The following is a 6,692-nucleotide window of genomic DNA, read 5'->3' as shown; positions in this document are numbered from 1 at the left end:
TAGAAATACCTAAAATGCCAGAGTGAAAGCCTAAAGGGCAAAGAGATTTAGTAAATCACGCTGATTCGAGCTCTCCCTGAAAAGGTTTTAACATCACCTGCAAAGTATCCAGAGGAGTAATTATTTCTTTTTTAAGTGAACAAACAAAACTTTGAGCAGCCCATTGCTGTTTGTTTCTGTTGGGTGCTGGTTTGTGCTGTGATTCCCATCCCGTGCCCAGCACACAGCAATGAGGTTAAATTGGTTTGGATGATATCAGCCATTTGTAATTAAACCAGCAGCCCATGGCTGGGCCTTTCTGTGCCCATGTTAGGTGTTAAATTAAGGTCTGATTAAGAGTGTGCTGCTGCAGTGAAGGTCAAGGACTAAAGATCACAAGCTTTGTTTCATCTAATAACAATAAAGACTGTCTGGCTGCCAAATACCACAACAGCCCTTGTTCTGCTATCAGACTGCTGTCCAGCTAGGGGGATCTGATTTCACTGGTATCCCTTTTTAAACCCCACTTCTAAGAGGGTTTGTAGCTATTTCATCTGGATTAAGCAGCACTGTGTTACCCGAGGCTATACAGTGCATTCTATATGATCAAAGCAGAAATGCAGCGGCTTCTGACGAAGAGTTATCCTGGCTGAGGGGAACAAAATATCAAGGAAGGAGAAAAAAAGATACAGAGCTACAAAATACCAGGTCATGCCACCAAAGTAAACACCCACAGGTAAGTTCAGAGCAGGAGACCACACAATGGTGGGAACTGTGCACATGTGTTTGCTTGGAACAAATCACAGGCTTGTCCCACCAGCAGCCAGCAGGAGAGATGTGTCAGGCAGGACAGACAGGAGATAAAAGCAGAGTGGTGAAGAGAAAAGCCAGCAACTTATTTGTAGGATAAAGACAAGAATTGGTGCATAAGGGCTTCTCCCTGCACAAGTGTTTTCCACAAAGACAGGTCAGGAGGCATTAGCGGAGCAGTTATCTGTTAGGAAAGAACAAAATTCCTAACAGCCCAACAAAGACTGCTCCCAGAAGATGCCCATATCCTCCTGCAATGAGTACAGGGTGCTGGGACTTGTTAGTTTCCTGAAAAGGAGGGTGGAGCAGAGTAAGAAACCATATGGCCCCAAAATAATCTCTCACAGACACATCCTATTCCATACTTGGGGTCCAATTTCAGAGCAGATACTGATTCATTTTTCAAGAGTCATCTGAAGTGTCTTTCATGTGCTCCTAGTACTTCATAGACTATTAATAGAGCAGTGTCATACCTGGAAGGACAATTTTGCTGCTCTGTGAGGCTGCACACAGAAAACTCCTCAGAGGGACACACAAACACACTAAAGCCAGAGTTTGGTCAGTTCTTTGTGAATTGCTTGATATGTGTGATCAAAAATGTTCCTTGAGGAGTCTTGATGCTCTGCATTTCAGGGTTGGAGTTTGTTTCCTGACAAGCTCTGAGTGAGTCCCAAAATATTCAATCAATGATCCAGCTCAGCATGGATTAGCTTCCAACTCCGAGCTACAGATCCTGCAGAGCAGACTTTGCTTCGGGAGCTCCCAGACTTCCTGGAATCTGCATCAGAAGTACAGTGAACACCACAAAATAGCCAGGTGTGAAAAATGACTTCTCCAGAACAAAAGAAATATGTTCACCGCTGGGAGCCAGTGCCTGAACTGGAAAGCAGCACTTTACTGAATTAGGAAATTCCTGTACACCTCATTTCTCACCTATTTGTGAAAGTACAATGAATCATGTGCTAGTCCCACTTGAGTCCAATTTTCTAACAATAATGAAAAACTTTTTCTGTCACTACTTAAATTTGAGAACACCAAACCTAAAAATATTCCAGTCAAAGGTTTGGTTTGGTTCACCTCCTGATCATTCTTATTCCTGAATTTTGCAAGCCAAGATTGTAAGCTGTGAACCACAGTTTTAGTGTCATGTTAGGGACGGTGGTGAAAGCTTCTAAATGCAAAGGTTTAACACTGAAGATGTATATCCATATCATCTGGGTGACAGAGCTGAGAAGTCCTGATTAACTGCTGCAAGTCAAAGGAAGCTGCTTTTGGAAGTGACCATTCATTTTGACAATCAAATCACTGCTGCTAAGGTACAATTCAGAGATTTAAATTTAAGCACTTCAGCCTGGATCCAAATAACACCAAAGTTCAGTCCAGGTAGCAAGTCAGAACAGCACAGCTCAGCCCCTTGCTGGAGTAGCATGACAGCATCATGTCCTTACATCTGTGACTTCCCAGGGCGAGTTCCAGGGGCTCTGTCACCAGTAAGTGGCCCAGGGATGGCTCTCGCCACAAACTGGGAGAGAACTCAGGCTCCTGCTCGTGCCTCTGGAGCTGTTGAGAGAAGGATTGCTGTTGAAAACTTTCCAGTCTTATCCTGGGGAGCTGCATGACGTTATCTCAGTATCAGCACCAGTCCCTGAGCTACACTTAAGCTCCTATAAGAGGGATTGTTGTACATATTATGGTAATGTCATTTATTTATTTTACACAACTGGAAAATTTAAGGGCAACCACTTCACTTCTGTGCTGTGTAGATTAGAGTGTTCACAGTAACACCTGCTTACTGAACAGACAGCAAAAAAGCCCTTATATTCCTTCTTTATTGCAATTTATTATTATAGCTTGAATGGTTCCTAGTGACTTCCTAAGATTAATGTTAATATTCTAATCGGAGTCTCCCCTCTGGAGTTTTATTGTGGATTTTGAACATTCATTTCATTTAACATACACATGGGACCGAGTCTGGTGGTTCCAAAAATATTTGTAGTTGGAAATCACAGTGATTTTGTGTTAGGCTTGGTGCCAAAGAAATCACAAATCAGAAGTCTGTTATAGAGTAGTTCTAATTTCTTGGCATCAAAATTCCTCTTTATGTATGTGCATAGTGTGATGTTTTCCTGGGCTGTATGGCACTAACAATTGACTGAGAAATGCACTGCTTATCTATTTTTCAGGGTTTCTGGTGGAACTAGAGTGCTTGTCTAGCCAGCTGGGGATTCACAGGGATTTTATGGACTTCCTGTGTGAGCTGGAGCCTGCCCATTGGATATGCATCACTCTCTATCACAGCTGGTGTTTTCAACCAAAAGTGTGGAGTAGAAATTTCATCCCTGATTTTTTTTGGCTGGATTGATTGTTTAGTCTAGGAACTCTCAAGGAGACTTTCTAGGTGCTGGAATTCCTCTTATTCTTCAGTCAGCAGCTGATGCTGTGTGGTGAACATCAGAGTCTAGATTCACATCTTAGTGAGCAAAGATTTATGTTCCTCCTAACGCTCCTTGACGTTAATGAGTATTACAGACATGTATCCCCCATGGATTAAGCTGAGAACATACCCCAGAGTGTGTGTGGAGTTTGTCATTAGGGTATCAGACTATTAAAACCAACAGAGAAATTCCAAGGGTAAGAAAGCAATTGGATCTCTTCCCTCCTCTCTGCTGGAGCACATGTGAGAGATACCCTTTAAATCCTCTCGTATTTCCAGCCCTCTCACACTCCTGCACTCGTTTTTGGTTGTTAATGACTTCAAAGAAGAATTGATTGCCACTTTTAAGGCACTTCCCATAACAACATTATGGGGAATATGTTGCTGGAAGAGAATATTTCTGTAGCTCTATAGTGGTCTCTAATGAAGGAATTTCCATGTGGCTGGGGGAGACAAGGGAGGATTTTTCCTCAGCTGGCTGTTTCAGGGATGGGATCAATACAATGGGATGATCTGTACACTCCATTATCTGGGGATTGTGACTCCTTAAAGAAGGACTATGGATGCTGGGATGTGCTACCTGAGAGCAGAGCAGCAGCCACCAAAGGGACAGACTCTGCTGCAGCACACCAGGCTGGTTCCTGCAGATCCATAGGCAGGTCCTTGCTCTCCCCTGCCCAGGGCTCCAGGTTTTAAGGATATTTTGGGTGGCACACAGCTAGCTCTATTATCTGGACAGCCTGGGGACAATTAAACTGCAACCCAGATAAAACAGACACAAAAAATAGATTCCAGGATGAAAATTCAGTCTCCCCCAAATCTGCGTGTAACACTGACCTGTGGGAGAGAGTCAGTGCAGAATCACCACATCCCTTAACCCCATGATCTACCCACAGCAAACAACTCTGGAGCCAGGATTCTTGGATTTTCTTCCCAATATCCCAACCATAGGGCAGACACAATTACTGTGTGTCTGGGCTGACTCTTGTCACACATGAGGTTTATTAGCCCTGTGTAATTCTGCCTATACCAGCACACTGAAAGATGGAAATAAATACTTCATGTTTTCCCTCAGAGCCACTTGAGACCTTTTGGAGAAAATTTTCATAGGAGAATTCAAATTTAGCTAATTTGAAAGCACTGGCTCCTGGATCAGTTGCTCCCCTGGAAACACACCCATTGCTCCCTCAGTAAAAGGAAGAAAACAATACTAACAGAGATTTCTAAAATACTCTGAGATCTGTGAATATAAAGGGCTGTCTGTAAAGTGTTTAGAAAACTTCAAAAAAAAGGTGCTACATAAATGCATATTTATTGCAGTGCTGACATTCTTGTGGCAGCTCTGAATGCAGAATCAAAAGCAGAGGGGGCAGAATGTAAGTCAGAATAAGAAACTGTCAGCCTTTAGCCTCTATCTTAAACTACTTTGAAATGTTGCAGACATTCAGAGAATCTAGTTTGCCAATATTGTATGTCCTACAGTAATTACACCAATCTGGAATATAAATTTTCCTTCCCCCTTCTGAGAGAAGGCAAAGCTCTTAGAGATACACAGAAATGGAGCTCAAATCCCACAAACTTTAATGCCTGTACCTAATGTCAGGCAGCAGAATTGTCCCACTGATTTCAGTGGCTCTGCTCAAATGCATCTGTGGAAACGTTTGTGTGATTAGAAGTTAATCATAATAAATGCCAGTTCATAAGAGATCCCTGTGTAAACAATCTATTTCTGCATGCAAGTGATGATTTTATTGCTGTTCTGTAATTCTGTGTAGAGGCTTTGTGAAGAAGTCTTATATTTTCTAAAGCACTAGAATGTTTCTGATAGTGTTTTTCATTGCTAGCTCTTTGGGGGCTAATTAAAAGAAATATCTGTTAAATTTATTCATTGCTTGGTTCCTTGAAAGCAAGATGCACCTGGCGTAAACATTAAAAAGAAAATCAGGCAGCAGCCAGACCTCATCATATATTAGATGCATTAGGACACTTTATTTATAAATATGAAATTGGTTTTAATGACTTCAAAAGGAGGAAATGCCAGGAAGAGCATAATATGAGCAAGCTCAGTAAAGCTGTCATGAAGATGCCTAAACCCACAAAAGCCCTACAAATTTTACTTACTCCCCCCTTCTCCTCTCAAATAGGAAGTGGCAATTCCAGCTGCAACTAGCAAAAATGTACATGAAGAAGTGCAGCACTAACCAAGAGAAGCAGCAGATGAGATGGAGCACCCGAGTGCCTGTCTGCAGGGGAAGTGCCATCAGTGGGAGATCAGAAATAGCTCATTTCTACTGCCCTGACTGATCCACTGAAACAAACGCTGAATTTTGATCCCTATAATTTAAGGCAAAATCCTTAAGGATGTGAAATCCATCCTTCTGTTAGGACAACATTTAAAGAGGCACTTACATTGAGTATATGCTTTACATTCATTTGACTTTAGTTTCAAACAGGCTTAGCACTGTTTCATTCTGTTCCCATTACAGGCTTCAATAAATCAGTAATGAACAGTGACTCAATACCTTATAATCCAGCCTGCATTCAGCACTGTCTCACAGAAAGATGCAATAAATTAATGATCAATAGACTGTGCAAGTGAGGAATATCAGCAAAAAGTTCTCCTTCATGAAGAAAAAAATCTACTTTAGAAGTAGATTTCACCTTAGGTTATGTTATTGCAACAACATGCTGATTTGAGAAAGGTATTTCACAGGAGTAAACCTGATGTTAGTGAAATCAGTGACCAGTTTTAGTGGGAGGAACCACAGCATCTTTTCTCATTTAAAGAGCTGAAGTTTTGAGCCAGGTGTAATACATAGGAAAGTGTCCAGAGAGGTTGAAAAATTTGTTACAGGACTCTCATCCACTGCTATTTGGGCACTTAGAAAAAAGTGCTGAGCAAAAGGAAAGTTTGACCTAAAATGATGAAAGAGCGAACTGATTTTGATAAAACAAGAATGAGGATTTCATTCCAAGTTCACCTGTTATGTGTAAATCTAAGACAAGCCACAGATTGTATCAGGTCTCCAATGGACTTGATTGCTCCTACACCTCTTCTAAGTGACACTTGAAACAATTGGCCATGAACAGGAAGTAATTGCTTTAATCCTGGTTGGGATAAAAACCTTTCAACAGTTGTTCTCATTCCACAGAGTGCAGAACAGTTCCTAGATAAGCCGCATGAGGAAGGCAGGTAGAAGCATTTTTAGCATTTTTAGCACTGCACAGACTGGTCCTGTGGGCAGGGAATGTGACTGCATAGCCAGAGTGGAGGAGAGAAATTAAGAATCTGTAGTCTAAGGATGTTTTTTGACCTGCTGGAATCCCATAGGTGTGATCTTTTCAAAGAGTGATTTCCCAGTTTTAAAGAAGCAGAGTTTTGTTGACCTCTTTAATCACACCAGAGGCGCCTGGTTTGTAGGACAGGAACTTTCCTCATGCCCTTGCAAAGAAAACACACAGACATTGG

General features: G+C 41.7%; 1 long non-coding RNA gene across 2 annotated transcripts; it reads left to right on the top strand.

Moving 5' to 3' along the window:
* The first annotated feature begins 504 nt into the window (after window positions 1-504).
* Window positions 505-5,107, top strand: LOC119709972. 2 transcript variants are annotated; one of them, XR_005259463.1, is made up of 3 exons: window positions 505-715; window positions 1,423-2,105; window positions 2,973-5,107. It is a non-coding gene; the product is annotated as an uncharacterized LOC119709972 (long non-coding RNA). The 2 variants fall into 2 exon arrangements; XR_005259464.1 differs by having other exon boundaries at window positions 507-715; window positions 1,423-1,605.
* Window positions 5,108-6,692: the final 1,585 nt, after the last annotated feature.

Source organism: Motacilla alba, chromosome 19, assembly GCF_015832195.1.
Source record: "Motacilla alba alba isolate MOTALB_02 chromosome 19, Motacilla_alba_V1.0_pri, whole genome shotgun sequence".
Taxonomy (NCBI): domain Eukaryota; kingdom Metazoa; phylum Chordata; class Aves; order Passeriformes; family Motacillidae; genus Motacilla; species Motacilla alba.
Note: the sequence above shows the minus strand (reverse complement) of the source record. Positions and strands in the feature narration are given on the sequence as shown.